Source organism: Chrysemys picta, chromosome 3, assembly GCF_011386835.1.
Source record: "Chrysemys picta bellii isolate R12L10 chromosome 3, ASM1138683v2, whole genome shotgun sequence".
NCBI classification, from domain to species: Eukaryota; Metazoa; Chordata; order Testudines; family Emydidae; genus Chrysemys; species Chrysemys picta.
In genome coordinates, this window is record NC_088793.1 from 75,884,707 (window position 1) to 75,902,727 (window position 18,021).

The window sequence follows — 18,021 nt, forward strand, 5'->3', positions numbered from 1 at the left end:
AAATTGTTGCTTTATTAATGGTTTTCAGCGAATGTATTAAAAAGTGCTAAGTATGTGGGTGTAGGGATGATATTGATAGTACTCAGAAGGTTGAATCCTTTTGGAAGTAGCTAGCCTGAAGCCCTTTCCAGGTGATATTTTCTTTGTTCATGCAGTGAGATGTTAGGCCTGAAAGAATGAAATAAAATCCAAGTGAAATGAGAATTTGTTGGGGTTGTCTCAGATCTTACCGAAGCAGTGGTGGGCTGCAACAATTTGTATAGTGGGGGTGCTGAGAGCCATTGAACAAAACTGTAAACCCTGTATAGGATGGAAACCACTTCAAGCCAGGGGATGCTGCTCCACCCCCAGCACTCCTAGTTCCAGCACTTATGTACTGAAGTGGTTTTTCTAGAAGTATTTTTTTCCTAAGCAGGAGCCTGGCAGATCTAGGAACCAATGATTTTTTAGGTAATGTTGTAATCAATAAATTCTTCTTAAGTGTTTGTTTACATATGTGTTTCAGTATAAACAAAATCTTAATCAACTGGCCACCAGATACAGGAAAATATCCTTGAGATATGTCACAGCTTTTCAGACAGTACTTCAGTATTTTCCAACCTAGGCTGTTTCCCCTCCTTTCAATCTGCATAAACATAGTTCCATCAATCCTGAAGGCAGTTACATGTGCAATGTGTATGATATTTTCATTCTGAATGTCCTTCAGTGTAGACTGAGAGACTGCAAAACAAAAAGGAACAAAGGTAAAGTCTCCATAATGGCAAACAGTGATTCCTTAGTCAGATGCGGCATTAACTGTTTCTCACAAAGTGGCAGCTTCCCCTACATTCTACATTTATAAGTTGCACTTTCACAATAAAAAGATTGCACTGCAGTACTTGTATGAGGTGAATTGAAAAATACTGTTTTTTATCTTTTTTTTTTTACAATACAAATATTTGTAATCAAAATAATAATATAAATGAGCACTGTATACATTATATTCTGTGTTGTACATGAAATCAATATAGTTGAAAATATAGAAAAGCATCCAAAATATTTATAAATTGGTATTCTATTAGTGTTTAACAATGCCATTAAAACTGTGATTAATCACAACTATTTTTCTAAATCTCACAATTAATTGTAATTTTTTAAAAAATCATTTGACAGCCCTAGTATAAAGCCCAGCAGCTGAGAGAAGAAGGGGGCTGCAGAGGGACAGAGACTCCAGTTGCTGTTAGAGTGAGAGAAGACAAGGTAGGAAGTAGCTGAAGAATACAGCATTAAGTGATAGGACTGTGCAGACCTTGACTGCTTGTTGTAGGACCTCTGGCCTGGACCCCAGTGTAGAGGGTGGGCCTGGGTTCCCCTCCCGGGCACTAGGGAAGTGGCACTATTAAGGGGTAGTGAAAGAGAAGACTGTTGGTGACAGTGGGTCCTGAGAGACTTTGATGCATGCAATTTCCCCAAAAGGGGAAACCCCCAGTGGCCTGGCTGGCGTGCCCAGCCATGAAGCAGGAGCAATTGCGTCCTGAGAAAGCGAGACTGGGAGAGTGACTGAGTGCAACTACAGGATGGGGTGTTGGCCTGGCAGAGCTAATCCCCAGATGTGGCCAGAAGGAGGTGTGCCAGCAGTGAGTAGAACACCCTGTCACAGGCACAAAGAACTCAGCTGTGGCTGCCCTAAGCAGTTGCATTAATGTTCTTTTGGGATGTCAAGCCAAGTGTCCAAAAACTGACCTAAGTGACCAGTCTAAGGTAACACTATGAGTAGGGCCCTGCCAAATTCACAGCCATGAAAAACATGTCATGGACCTGGTCTCCCACCATGAAATCTGGTCTTTTGTGTGCTTTTACCCTAAAGAGAGTGGTGGCTGCTGACTTGAGGGCCCAGCTCTGCAGACAGCAGCACAGAAGTAAGTGCTGCAATACCGTACCATGCCATCCTTACTTCTGCACTCCTGCTGGCAGTGGCTCTGCCTTCAGAGCTGGGTTTCCAGCCAGCAGCTGTCACTCTCCAGCTGCCCAGCTTTGAAGGCAGCAGTGCAGAAGTAAGGGTGGCATGGTATGGTATTGTCACACTTACTTCTGTGCTACTGCTGGTGGGGTGATGCCTTCATAGCTGGGTTCCCGGCCAGCAGCTGCCAATCTCCAGCTGCCCAGCTCTGAAGGCAATGCTGCTGCCAGCAGCAGCGCAGAAGTAAGGGTAGCAGTACCAAACCTCCCCCTACAATAATCTTGCGATCCCCCCACAACTCCTTTTTGGGTCAGGACCCCTACAATTACAACACTGTGAAATTTCAGATTTAAATAGCTGAAATCATGAAATTTATGGGTTTTTTTTAAATCCCATGACTGTGAAATTGACCAAAATGGACTGTGAATTTGGTAGGGCCCTATGAGTCAGTGAAGGATATCCTTACACCCAGTTCCATACTCTGGTTATTAAACTAAGCTATCCTCTATAACAGGGATTTTTATAGTGCCCATCACACAATCAGACGTAAGTTCTTCCCTGATAAATAATTTTCTAAATAGCAAGGGCCCTAGTGGACTTTATGTAGACTTTTGCTGTTCTTTCCTTCTTTGTTTATAGAAAACTTTGCTTGGGTCATAAGTGAACTAGATACCCAGAGATTTGGACTGTATTATTTTTAAGGCATTTGTTCACCAGTGAGATCAGTACTCTGGTATATTTATCAATCTTTCACTCTTAGTAACATTTCCCTTCACTCTAAGGATACATTTACGTTGCAGCTGGGAATGTGCTTCCCAGCTTGTGTACACAGATACGCACTAACTCTGGTTGAGCTAGCACACTAAAAGTAACCATGTAGCTGGCAGTACTGTAGATAGCAGCTTGATAGCTAGCCCGAGCTGGTGCCCATACTATCTCTGGCTACACCAGCAGCGGCTCCAGGCACCAGCGCACCAAGCGCGTGCCTGGGGCAGCAAGCCATGGGGGCGCCCTGCCGGTCCCTGAGAGGGTGGCAATCAGGCAGCCTTCGGTGGCTTGCCTGCGGGAGGTCCGCCAGGCCCGTGGATTCGGTGGCAATTCAGTGGTGGGTACGCTGAAGCCGCTGGACTGGCGGACCTCCCGCTGGCATGCCGCCGAATCCGTGGGACCAGGGACCTCCCTCAGGCATGCCGCCGAAAGCAGCCTGCCTGCTGTGCTTGGGGCAGCAAAAAAGCTAGAGCCACCCTTGGGCTACACTGCTACTAGCACACTAGTTTGAGGAGAGCTAGTGCATGTCTGTCTACCTGAGCTGGGAAGCATGCTCCCAGCTGCAATGTATGCATGCCCTAATTTTCTTTGTACGTATTGGGAAAGGCTAGGGCTCTTATTTCAGAAACAAAACAGTGTAAAAATACTTTTTTTTTCATCACTTGCATGTTCAGCTTTTATCACTTTGCTCTAAGCCTATCAAATGAGCATCACAAGTTCAACTAATGAACAGATATTCTGGGAACCACAGAGAAATGCTGAAGGACTGCCTCTAAAAATGCAACCACAAGTCTTTAACATCTCTATGCCCAATAGCTGTAGCCCTTCAACACTTCATAGGATTGAAATCCCATTTTTAAAAGCTGTTAAATAAACTTCAGAATTGCATCGTCTGTCTTTTGAAGAAATTCTTATAATTGAGATTGATATCGTTCTTGTAACATGAAAAACTCTTTGCAATGATTTTAGTAAAATTTAGCATTTTTATGTACAAAGAACATACAAGTGGAAGTGAATCATGGGAAATACATGGCTTTTAAAACAACAAGGAGTCTGGTGGCACCTTAAAGACTAACAGATTTATTTGGTCATAAGCTTTCGTGGGTAAAAAACTCACTTCTTCAGATGCATCCAAAGAAGTGAGGTTTTTACCCACGAAAGCTTATGACCAAATAAATCTGTTAGTCTTTAAGGTGCCACCAGACTCCTTGTTGTTTTTGTAGATACAGACTAACACGGCTACCTCCTGATACTTGACATGGCTTTTAAATGGACCTGCTTCTTCATTTTTGAAAGCATCATGGATACGTAAAATGTGCACAACATAAAACCGTGCTGCTTTAACTTAGAAATAAAGAATATAAAGACGGACCTGACCTGCAAATTAGATCTGAACTTCCTTGTACTTTGCGATTGTTTGGATCTAGGGCTTGAGGTCAACCCATGATAGCAATGTAACCAGTGTGCATATTGCTACTAGCCCAACTGGACCTTTGATACTATCACTACTTCCTTAGCTTTAGGATAAAATACACTGTAGTCCTATATTTTTTCATACTGAAGTATTGGATTTCAATCACCTATGCTATGCACTAGTTTGAAAATGGAGATCCATTAAGCACTTTTGGCAAACCCTGCTCTCTCTCCAGGGGTATGGTTGGCCATTGATGCAAGCAAAGAGGATTTGGGGAGCCTGTTCAGGAATCCACATCACCTGTACGTTAACAGCTTTGGAGTCTTATTTAGGAGAAGGTAGGGTTGGGGGGGGATGAGGGGCTATTTGGGACATGTGCAGTAGTTCTATAACAGTGTAGATCCACTCGCCATTTCTCCCATTCTCCTGCAAAGGACAGTTGCACCTCTAATGCTTTAAATTAATAGAAACAGAGTTTCCCTTTTTGAAGGAGAAAGTAAATGTGTGGTGCTGTGAAAGTATCACCACTGGTTAATGAATTGAGCTGGGCAAACTATTCATTGTGAAACATTATTTTCAACAAAAGTTTTCTGATTTTCACCTCACTAACCTTCCAGAAAGGAGGATCAACTTTACAAAATTTTAAAAGATGCATTTCTGTGCATGATATTTCTTACTATTTGGATGTTTGTAAAATCTAGAAGTAGACTTTTTTAAATTCACACTTTTGAAAAAACTTCCACACAAAAAGTTGTTGTTGGTATCCGCATAAAGCTGTATGGTTTAGAGGATTAAGTACAGTCCTGTAAATCAGGAGACTCTGATTTCTCCTCCCACTTTGCCACCAATGAGCCTCAGCAATGCTTTGCACTATTTAACATTATTTAATTATGCTGCACAACAACCACTCTGCACACGTTAAGTAGGCCTCATAGCTCCCCTGTGGTAGGAAGTAGGTAAAATACCACTGCCCTTTGCTAACCATTCTGAGCCTTATTTTCACTGTTAAGTGACATGGCTACACTACCAAACAAGTAGTTTGAACCAAGATTATAATCCAAGTCTGTTGTCTCTAAATCCTATGCTTAATCTATTCAACTACATTGCCTCCCAAAGCAAGATGAGTTGGAATTTTCATCTGGGAGCATTTGGAACATGCAGCAGGGAATGTGAACACTCAGTTTGGGATGACCTGGAATTTGGAGTAATTTTCAGAGCTGAGGATAGGTGCTTCAAGTGTTATTAAAATCCAACCCCTGGCTTCTTGATTCTTCCAGCAGGATTATCATACTCAGGCATAGTAACTCATGGGAAAGTTCTGTGCAGGGGGAATTTAAAAGGAGGAAGATGCATAGGCAAAACAAGTATCACTTTTCGGCATACTGTAATATTAGGGAATTTTCATAACCGGGCAGTGTTAATGTTCTAAAATCTTCAGCCTCTGATCTAGACTCAAACTATCTAGTGGCTTTGACTCCAGCTGCATGCTGAGAAGCTGGGATTTTCCTAAGATAACTGTCACAGTAGGCACTGGTGCCCGGCTGCTGCTGGGCTCACCTGTTGCTAAATGTAAAAGTATTCTCCCATGACTGGGCCCTAATCCCTGGGACAGGGAATGGTAAAGAATACTGTTGGTGAAACAGGCACATAGTAAGGACAGTCTCATGTTGTGATACACACACAAACATTGCAACTCTAACTAGAGAACACCATATCTTGTGAACTCCTTTCAATATTTCCCTGCATGTTACCAATCAGGTCTGAATGCACATGCTGTAGTCCTACTTCAACCACCTATGAACTCCAGTTGTTTAAAAGCATGTTGGCAGCCAGTGTCATGGCAGAATTTAGCAGAGCATAAACCTCAGTGAGGGCTGAGAACATGCTTATGTCAACTGTGAAGACAGTACTAAGATCACAAAGAAAACTAATAACTGGGATAGAGTGATTGTGCAACTTTTTCTTTCCAAGCACTGCTACATACCCATGCATAGTAGCTGCAGTTGGACACAGACTATGGTGACCCCCACACCTATCACTCAAATGTAAGTAGAAGGAAAAGTAGTCAACCTTCCTACTTGTCTATGACTAATAGAATATATAAGCATGGTGAGGTATGTAAGTGGTGATAATTCTGGTGCTTCCCCATTTAAATTATTAGGAAAACCTCTGGTACACAGTGTCTGTATCAATTTCTCCCTGTGATTTAATAGCTATTTCCCTGGCCCTCAATGGACTAATCAAACTGAAAATCACCATATGACATTGAATGTAGCAAAATGTTTTCTTCATTCTAGAAAGATTAAAGAGATTATGTTTGAACCAATTAGCATGTGTGACACAACTGGAACATAAGAACGGCCGTACTGGCTCAGATCAAACGTCCATCTAGCCCAGTATCCTGTCTTCTGATGGTGACCAGTGCCAGGTGCTCCAGAGGGAATGAACAGAACAGGTAATCATCCATCGCCCATTCTCAGCTTCTGGCAAACCAAGGCTAGGGACACCATCCCTACACATCCTGGCTAATAGCCATTGATGGACCTATCCTCCATGAACTTATCTAGTTCTTTTTTGAACCCTGTTACAGTCTTGGCCTTCACAACATCCCCTGGCAATGAGTTCCAAAGGTTGACTGTGTGTTGTGTGAAGAAATGCTTCCTTTTGTTTGTTTTAAACCTGATGCCTATTAATTTAATTTGATGACCCTAGTTCTTGTGTTATGAGAAGGAGTAAATAACACTTCCTTATTTACTTTCTCTAACCCAGTCATGATTTTATAGACTTCTATCATATCACCCCTTAGTCATCTCTTTTCCAAGCTGAAAAGTCCCAGTCTTATTAATCTCTCCTGATATGGAAGCTGTTCCATAACCCTAATAATTTTTGTTGCCCTTTTCTGTATCTTTTCCAATTCCAATATATCTTTTTTGAGATGGAGTGACCAAGTAACATCTGTAGTTTTGTTAGCAGAAAGTATCAATTCTGTTTTCCTAAATAGTTTCATAATGAAACAAGGAAGTTTTCCCAGACCTACTTCTGCACCAAACCTCCCCAGATTGCTTGGTTCCCAGCATTGTGGTGCATCTGGGACATCTCTCAGCCCAGAGTGCCGTAAATGGCCATTGCAGCAAAAATTGTATTGGGAGGAGCCTTTCTGCTCCTGCTGCTACAGTATGGGAACAGGAATAGTCTGATCCCCCTGAAAATTCTTACTGGGAGGAATTTGTGAGAGAGAGAGAGAGAGAGAGAGAGACAACCTTGATGAGCATCTAATGAACTAGTGTGGAGGAACTGTCTATACCTTCAACATTGGGAAGGGCCAGTTGGGAAGATGTTGAGAACATCCTCTTATCCATCCAACAAAAACACAACTAAGGATAAAAGGAGGGGAGTCCAAGGCCTTTTGGGGGGGAAAAAGTATGGCAAAGTCAAGCAACTCTAGTTTTAATCAATGGGGGAAAATATTAAAATATCTCTATCTGTAATGCCATAGTGATTAGCGTGTGTCGGAGGTCAGGATGATTTTGAACACCATAATGTGTTTAGGTTTCTCACACCAGGAAAGATTTGGCCAGCTCCTGAAGAGCTAAGGACTCATTCAAGACCGTTATATTCTGCCTCCGTCTCTTGCCTGCATTTCACTACTGTGTCAATCATGGGAATAGTAGAATTGTCCATATTCTTTTTTCACAACTTAGAAGTTTAGAGCAAAAGCCAAGTAGTGGTATCCGCCAGATTAGAGAACAGCCTGCATCCTGCTTTTGGTTAAATCAAAAATAACAACATCTTGGAAAACATTTTGGCAGAAAGAGTGTAATTATTGGTTTGGTTTTTGTTAACCTTTTTTCTGTTTAGGCAACATTAAGTCAATCCACCTGGAGCTTAATACTGTATGTTACTATAGTAACTTTACAGTCTGTTTGACTGTGACAAAGGGGCTTCATCTCGTCCATTTCATGCTCCTGTGTCGACCTACTCCCTCCCAGTGTTTTATTATATCAGTCTTTAAAAGTATCTGCAGGAGCCACAGCTGCTGTGCTTTTGTAGCAGAAAGTAGCTTTCGCTGTGTGAAATGCTCTGCTCTAAGAGGTCTTATGGGCTGATGGCATTATTGAATTTCAAAGCAAACAACATTAAATTGTTTAAAGCTAATATTCATGTTTTGCTGTACACCATGTATTTTTGCAGAACAGAACAGTATATAATCACTGCCTGATGCCCTTGAGAACAAAACCAGAAAATAAAGTAATGTAGAATACGAAAGGACTTGAAAGTAATTCAGTTTTCAAAACAAAACAAAAAATAAATGTGTGCGGGGCTCAGGAAAAGCATTAACTTAGCATGCTAGAGTTAGCAGTTTGTAAAATGAAAAATCAAATAATACTTCTACAAACCCACGGCCAGATTCTGCCCTGTTAAACTGGTGTAAATCTGGTATAACTCTGTCGATTTTAATTGAGTTACTCCAGATTTATGCTGGTATAACTGAGAATAGACTATGACCCAGAGTGTAAAATGTTAGTGGTTTAAGACTTTCAGGCTGTTTTTCTGTTCATTTTACAAATCTGGCTATTACATAAATACTATGACCAGTCATGTAACAAGCAGCTACACAGCTATTGTTTAGTTTACTAGTTCAACACAACTCTTTCATTTTGTTATTTGTCCCTATTGTTTACATTTACCTTAGTTTGGCTTCTGAAGAGGATTTTATCTGACAATAGCTTCGTTCTTTCCATTGTACAAGTAGGTACAGCTCATAATGATGCTGATATGTGGAAATACTTTGTAAGTATTTTTATTTATTCAATACAAATTTGCAATTATTGATAACATTCCATCTGAATGTATCCTTTACAAATAAAATACACTATATTGCTTAGCTTTCATCCAGCCCATTTAGTTGTTACAAGCTTATCCCTGTATATATTTATATTTTAAAAATATAAATGTGTCTATAGTGAGTATAAGGGAGCTCTGGTGAGGTTCCTTCTTAAGAATTTCAATAGAGTCATTCTCCAGTTGTGTTAATTGTTGCATTGGGAGGGCAGTGAATGCTGAATGCTAGCTTGTTAACTTGCTAAGCAGCTGGTCAGCAGGGTAGTTTGATTCCAGCCAGGCTCTTGACACCTCTACCAAGGGTTATTGATACCTCACACACCCCAGCTGAGACAGATTGTTTTAGTCTTGCTTCATATCCATAGCACAGCCTGTAGTTAGAAAAAAAGTGATTGACAGCTCACACCTCCTGGGCCCTTCTTACTACCAGACACAACATCTGCTATGCCCTGTGGAGCAGTGAACCAACACACACTGAGAGAACTGTTTCTAGTATTGTCAGAGTTGATTTTGTTTAACCCTTTGTGGCGGCTCTCTGGAGATGCACATAGGGATTTTTTGTAATCTTCTACATACACTTAAAATGTGTGTAATATTTGACTCAGGAAAACATTGGCGGTGGTAGGGTGCTGGTGATAAGAAACCATTCTGTTTCTGCTCTTCAGTGGTATCATCAGTGTGCTTTTGACTGCCAAACAGAATTTTGTTACCCCATGGTTGTGGGATTAGCTCATTTGCTCAACGGTACCATGAATGCAATTTAGTAGTGGCACAGATTTTATTTTAAAAAATTGGCATTTATTACTCGAGAAAAACTTTCATTGAATTGTAGTGATCAACAATAATATACATTGCAAGTAAAAAAATCAAAGGGTTAAGAAAGTGAATACATTTGTTAACTAGAAACAAAGGTCAAAGTTTGTTCTGGTTAAAGGTTATGTGATACATGCAAATACCACATTACTGTAGCTTTTTGACACACAAGATGAAGATAAAAGCTACCTTCAAAAAACTAGCCTGTAATATACTTGCCAACTGCAGCTTCTTTGCTACAGAAATACAAGTGATCCCATGTTTGATTACAAATATGGTTCATTAAATATACATGCAAGAAGCTTTTGTAAACTGTCTTCAGTATGTGAAAAATGATAAGAAATGTTTAACAGTTTCCAAAAATAATTTGATGGGTTTCAAATACTTTTTTTTGACATTTTTGAAGGACTGATTTGTCTTAGTTGTTTATAAAATAACTCCGAAAACTACTGTTAAAGCTTAGAATTGAACAGATGAATTTTTATTATGAAATATTATTTTGCTTTCAGCATATGGATTTAACCAGTGAGGCTTTCCTCAAAAATACCAGGCAAAGCTACAGTACCATGTAGCAGTGGATCAAAAGAATAATTTGGTCCTTTTTATTTTTACTGGGCCAGAGACTGGCTTCCCATTATGTTGTAAAGCATCAGAATTGATGCTTGCCAGCCATATTATCTGTATTTACAATGCCATAAGGATGTGTTATGCTAGAGAGGAACTAATAACATTATTTATTATATCTTTATTATAGCAATGTAATTAGCAATATTATTATTGCTAAACATCACTATCGCCTCTTGTCAGCATCATGTAACTCCAACATAAGTCACTGTCTATTTTATATCCTAAAAGGAAGTATTGGCTGGATTTCTATGATGCTATCTTGCTAGTGCTTCACAGGATTATACTGTTATACAAATGCAATGTTTTACTGGTCTGGGGAACAGAGGGTGTGTTTCATTTTGGTTTTTTCCCCCACTCTCTGTACACTGATAATTCTGATGCCAAAAGCTACCAGTTCTGAATCCAGACTATGGATTTTCCACAAAATAATTTACAGGCAGCAACTATATGAGGCAGTCACAAGAAACATGTTGCAAAAGATGTTTTCTAACCAAAGACTATGTTCTCTTTATTGTATGTCACTACTAAGCAGCAAGAATTCTGAATGCATTATAGATGTTTGGGATTTAAAAGGTTGCCCATAATAGATTTAATGTAGGATCCATGGAATACTAGTCTTATATTAGAGAAAGTATTAGAATGGAGAGCTTTGTTCTATGCAGTGTATAATGGCTACAATTTGGATAGTTTTAAGGCTCTCTAGCAAAACCTTTATGTGGAAGTTGGCTGGAGACTGAAAACAAAGGGTCCCAGCCCACTATTGTACTGTATGTACAATGACTGAGGTAAGGGAACGCCTACTGGCATTTCAGAGCATGATGAGAAGCTCTTCCCAAAGGACAATTAGTGACAAATTCACCACTAAGATTTTCATACAAACTATAGTCCTGATCCAGCAAAGTGCGTAAGCACAAGTACACCCATTGAATTTAGTGAGACTACTCAGATTCTTAAACATGTGCTTAAGAGTTTTTCTAGATCATGGCCTTATATAGGTTATATAGGAGCATAGAAATTGTCTTAGTTAGGGCATGTCCACACTACAAAATTAAGTCAACCTAACATATGTTGGCATACAACCACTGCAGTAATTGCATCTCTTGTGCCTGTCTACACTTTGTTTCTTGTGTCAGCAGTGCATGCCCTCATCGGGAGCGCTTTTATCGATTGTACTATCAGTGTAGAGCATTGTGGGATGGGTTCTGAAAGCCACTAACAGTTGATGTAAGCCATGCAGTGTCTACACTGACACGGTGTCAACCTAACTACATTAACATTGACTCTACACCTCTCGCGGAGGTGGAGTTACTAAGTCAGCGTAGGGGGGCAGTTACATCAGCGGGAGTGAAATTTAAATGTAGACATTTCTATGATTAGGTCAACGTAAGCTGCCTTACATTGACCTAACTCTGTAGCATAGACCAGGCCTGAATCAGGCCAGTGTTCCATTTAGTTGAATGTTCCATCTCTAACATTGTCCTGTACCAGATGCTTCAGAAGAAGGTGCAAGAAACCTTGTTGCAGGCAGTTATGGAATAACCTGCCCACTGGGAAGTTTTTCTAGCTCCCATTAATTTTGTCTTATGACTTGAAGAAAGAGAGTTCCATGCAACTGCTTCTGGAAGGCAGGGCAACAACTGCACCACAGGGTTGTGAAGGGGAAGTTTTGGCCAAAAATACCTGTGTAAGCTTCTTTTCTTAAGAAGTGCCATGGAATCATTAATAGCTACATGAAATAGATAAGACCTGAAAACTGAGCTCTTGTCCAAGAAGCCCCTCCCCACTCCTCCCCCGCACACACACACACCGTGTACTGCATGGACCTTGATGTACTTACCTAAGTTACCTATGTACCTTAGTTGAATATAAGTTATGGGGCTAAATACTGGAATAACCGGATTAAATGTTATGGTCTGTGATTTTTAAGATGTCAGACTAGATGATCTGATGGTCCCTTCTGGCCTTGACTTCTATGAAAGTTGGAAGGATGAAGGACTAAGTCAACCCCTGTTGGGAATGGAATCTGTAGCTCCCGGGAGTCAAGGTATTCAAAATGTGGTATTTTGATATCCAAGAACGTCTTCAGTACACAAAAATAAGCCCTTTGGAGGCAGGGACCATATCAACCTCTTTACACAGCATTTAGCACAACAGTACCTTGGTCCTGATTGGGGTTCATGGGCCCTTTTGTATTATGAATATTACAGTATGATGATGTATGTTTATGAATATTTTTCTATGTTCTCTCCCTACATTTTCAGTTTCAGTATTTGTTTCAGTAATGGTGGTCTCCCTCTTCTTTCCAGTTTCTCAATTCTGCTTGAGTCTGAGGTGATGCAGGGTGGCTGGAACAATTTGTATAGTGGGGGTGTTGAGAGCCATTGAACCAAAGTGTAAACCATGTATATGATGGAAACCACTTCAAGCCGGGGTGTGGCAGCACCTCCAGCACCCGTAGTTCCAGCACCTATGGGGTGATGTAATAATGCTTTATGACATCACAGTTGTGTTGACTAGGGAATAATTGAAATGTTACCACCTCAGTCTTATGAGCCAGAGTTGTTTGGTGCTTGCCAATGGGAATTATAACAAGAAGATCCATATCACCAGATTTAATTTCCTCTTGTGGCTTCTTATTGAGCTGCACGCATCCTGACACATTTCAGAAGATTTTTTTTTTTTGGTTAATGAAAATGCTACTTCACTACCTGTCATGCTCCACCCTCCTAGATTGCAGGCACAATTTATTTCAGGGGTTGACAACTGAGCATAATCTACAGTGCTGATACAAAATTTTAAAATAAATTTTAAAAACTTCTCTCTGGGAAGCCTTATTTTCACATATATCACCTCCCTTTTCATTGGATCCCAAATGAATGGGCTGACATTGCACTGCTGTAAAAGAAAATCAAATAAAACATTTGTTTCTAGATGTTTCTCCCCAGCTGACAGGAAACAGGGTTTGCATCAGGCTGGGACTTGGGAGCACACCCTGCAATTCAACTCTGAGTGCTATCAGAGCAGCTGCCTGACCCCAAGTCTAGTAACAAACTATGAAACAGCTTCCCCGAAATTATTTAATCTCTGTTTTTTTGCTCCCCTCCACTATCTGAGAAAGCCTAAAGTTTTATTTGCTGGACTTAATTTTCAGTCTGTGTCTACACTAGCACTTTTGTTGATATGATTTATGTCACTCAGGGATGTGAAAAAAACACACTCCTGAGTGACATAAATTACACTGACAGAAACACTGGTGTGTACAGGGGACTGCACAGGATACAACTTTAGAAAATATTTGCACAGCTACTTTAAAGTCATTCAGCTTCTCCTTGTCAGAGCAACCCTGAGCCTTGTCTACCCTGTGGCTCTCAACTACGGAGTCCTACAAGCCTCAGTCTGGCTGCCCTGCAACTTAAGCACTTACATGAGGTCACTGGGGGAAATGATGAGGCAAAATGTGCTACTTTCATCAATACATGATGACCCTCCACTTTGCATCTCCTTTTCAGTTGACCCAGACCTAGTTGTTTGCTTATGCATCCCATTTCCGAAGGGATAGGGGCCGTGGTGGAAGTCAGCTGACTCAGACTCGCTCCTGATAAGATAGACGTGATGCTGATCTATGCAGGGAAACATTTTGAGGAACTGATGAATTCTATAACCTCTCCCTCAATTGAGGTTGTCATAATTACCGTATTACTGTATTCAGAATCTCAGTTTTGCATCACTCATATCTGCTCTTAGATGGCAGCGGCTGGCTTAAAGATTGCACCTTTTCTTCTTAAATGCAGACTTTGCTACAGTCACCCATGATGTAAGGTTTTGTCTACCTGAACGCTTATTTTGCAGCAAATTGGGATATGAATTTATTTTGCTCCAGCTTGCTGTGCTCCACTGCCATGTGGACCCTTTTGATGCACATTAACAGTTTGTTAATGCACTCTTTGAAACAGGACTAGATGAAAGAGCATTAATGAACATAACAAACACTTAGGGGCCTTTTAGGCTTGTCTAGAGCAATGCACTCTTTTCAAAGATTCATAGTTTTGATGGCCAGAAGAGACTGCTCTGATAATCTATTCTGACCTCTTGCATGGCTCAAGCCATAGCCAAATAATTCCTGTGAACTAGAGAACTCTATCTGACGCTAACTGTGAAGAGCACTTGAAAGCGCGGTCAGTGCACAATACAGTTGTCCTACTGAGCACCTGGTGGACTAGTGAGAGCATATTACAACCATGCTCCACATGCTACCATCACTATTAGGCAACTCCCAGTAGCAAATCAGTGTTACATTACCAAGGTCAAGGCCATAGCCAACTCTAGGCCTTTTATGTCAAAGCCCTTCCTCTATGGTCCTGGAACACTTAAGTCCCACATGTGAGGCACAAGGGATCAATGGCAGGAGATTGTTGGTGGCAAACCCTCACCTCTGGGATTTACTACTATACCTGAGCCCTAAGTCTGACCACTTTCAGAAAACCTAATTGTCCAGGCTTCTCAGTTGCTGCTAGCTCCATTACCCTCCGTCATTTATAATAATATATTTGTATAGTGTAACACAGTGGTTCTCAAAGCCAGTCCACCGCTTGTTCAGGGAAAGCCCCTGGCAGGCCGGGCTGGTTTGTTTACCTGCTGCATCTGCAGGTTCGGCCAATCACAGCTCCCATTGGCTGGGCCATGGTTCCTCGGCCCGCACTGCTTCCCGCAGCCCCCATTGGCCTGGAGCGGCGAACCACGGCCAGTGGGAGCTGCAATCGGCCAAACCTGCGGACGTGGCAGGTAAACAAACTGGCCCGGCCTGCCAAAGGCTTTCCTTGAACAAGTGGCGGACCGGCTTTGAGAACCGCTGGTGTAACATGCATGCATGTTGCTTTACAGGTGACTAGAAGAAAGGTTGTTTCACCAAGGAATCAGTTTGGATCCTTCTGGTCCTTTCAATCTAATATCAACATGCATGAAAATGGCACAGGGTGTGTGATATGCCTGACTATTACACAGTAAAGGCAATCAGATAAACTATTTTACATATATCTTGTCAGTTCCTTTTTATTTCCAGCTGTTTAATACACATGGTGAATCCTGTATTATCAATCCACAGAAAAGGAAAAAAAACTGGAAAAGAAGTTTCTTTAGTATATTTGAATAACAAATAAACTTGAAAAAACCCAGCAGTCTGCTTATTAACATTCTACAAGTAGAAAAAAGGAAGTTAAGTTAATTGGGCAAATTCTTCTCTGTGCTCTACCCATCCTCTATCACTTTCATTTTAAGGCAGTGTGATGTAGGGGCCAGGGCACTGGGCTGGATGGCAGGAGACCTGGATTCTATTCCTGACTCTTCCATTCACCTGCTGTGTGAGTCTGGACAAGTCACTTCACCTCTCTGAGCCTTTGGTTCCCTGCCCACTCTGTCTGTTCTTTCAATTGAGTGTTTCAATAGAGTGTAAGTTCTTCAGGGACTGTCTCTTACTATGTGTTTGTACAGAATGTGGTGTGGTATCAGAGCCAGTAGGTACTACTGTCATACAAATAATTATAATTTCCTGCCCATCTCCAAATTAGGCAAAATTGCTCTCATGATTTTCAAAATCTACCTTATCACTCTCACCTACTGTCTACCTACTCCATAACCATTTACTCCCATTGATTTCTGGTCTCTTTGCTTTCTGTTCTCTGACTCTGAAGAGTTGGGGGCAAGGTCACTCTTTCTACTATGCTGCCTTATTTATCTCTCTCCCGCTTTCTGAGCCACCAAGTAACCTCTTTAAATTTTTCCTTAAGCCTTCTTTTTTCCTTTAGTTTAGGATTCCTTCTTTCTATAAACTGTCTCAGTGTTTCCTGTGAAGGACATTATATAAAAATGAATTGCATTTTAATAGATACTAAGTCTTGGGCAAACATTAAAATGTAGACTGTGGGCATGAGTGTAAACTATTTTGTTAATTGAACGTCTTACAATTTAAACCAGTCCATAGTATAAATATAAGATCATTCTAAATCAAATACAAGAAAAGATACAAACAGTTAAACAGGCCCACTTGAAAATATTTTTCCTAGCATGTCTCTGGGAGGTAATATTCCCTAGTAAAATCCCTTTTTGTTGTTGTTGTAGCTGCTTTGCGCAACCAGAGCCATTTTTAAAATGTAAACAGATTTTTATGTAGATTTCCAAATACCTAAGACATTGTTATTGAAATATGACTGTTTACCTGTGGTATAGAAATTACAGAGAGAGATAAAATAAGCTTGATGTCATTGTATACATTTCTGGTTATATCAAATATTTAATACCAGCTATACTTTGGGATTTGTTAGCATCTCCTTTAAAACTTGCCTGAGGCAGTTACAAGGTGGAATGTAAAAAGTGGTTTTGATTATCGTTTTGGATTGTCACCTTGACAGTTTGGGTTGGGTTTTATAGGCATGGAAAAAGAACACACACTGACACACACAAGCGCTCCTTTTCACTCTGCATCCCTTTCCCTGTAGACAATGCAGTGCAGGAACTGCTCAGGAGCAGAATAGACATGAAAGGATTACCAAGTGGAACTATTTGAGAGAAACCTGGTTCGTTATTATTTGAAAACAGGAATATGTAAGTGATCAGATGTCTCTACATTGTAACTACTACCTGGTGGATTTTTGAGTGGTCAAGTCAGGTATGCTGCTGCCAAAAAAAAAAAAAAAATCATCAGCTTTTGTAGCCCACTGAATAAATAGGAAACATTTAATTCTGAAACACTAAGAAATAGTAGTTCAAGGTTATTGCTTCAGTTTTTCAGTGGGAATTTTTGTGTCAACCTAGTAATTCCCTGGACTTCAAAACTAGGATGCTACATTTGCTGCTGTTGGTTTTGGTTAACTTTCTAGGTAATAACTCATTGGTTGAATTTAAGTTGGAGGCTTCTGAGTCTTGATGTTTTAGGGCTCAGTGGTTGATTTAAATCTGCAGCCTCTACTAAAGAAAGAAAATCTTATCCAAGGTGGAAGAGAATCTTATAAGAGTTGGAAATACTGTATGTCCTCAGATACTAAGACAATGGGGGTCCATATAAAAGTCTAGATAAATATACAGAATACGGTTCCTTGGATATTTTACCTAGTTTTTGTTTGGGTTGCATGTGCAGAGTAAAGGGCTGTTGTATCTATGATACTTTTACATACTGTTGTGTGTTCAGATGCTGAGGCACTAGAAAGAATCTGATAAATAAAAAGATCATGTGGGAGGAGGAAGAGGGTAATGTTAATTTCAGCATTGTCTCAAAATTTAATTGTAAATGGAGAATTGTCATTGAGCGGGTCTGTTTCCAGTGTGGTCCCTCAGGGATTGGCCCTTGGCCCTACACTATTCAACATTTTTATCAATGACCTGGAAGAAAACACAAAATGATCACCAATAAAGTTTGTAGATAACACACAAATTGGGGGTGGTAAATAATGAAAAGGACAGGTCGCTGACTCAGAGCAAGCTGTGTCACTTGATAAACTGGGTGCAAGCAAACAATATGCATTTTATGATAGCTAAATGTATATGTCTAGGAACAAAGAATGTAGGCCATCCTTACAGGATGAGGAACTCTATCCTGGGAAGCACTGACTCTGAAAAAGATTTGGGT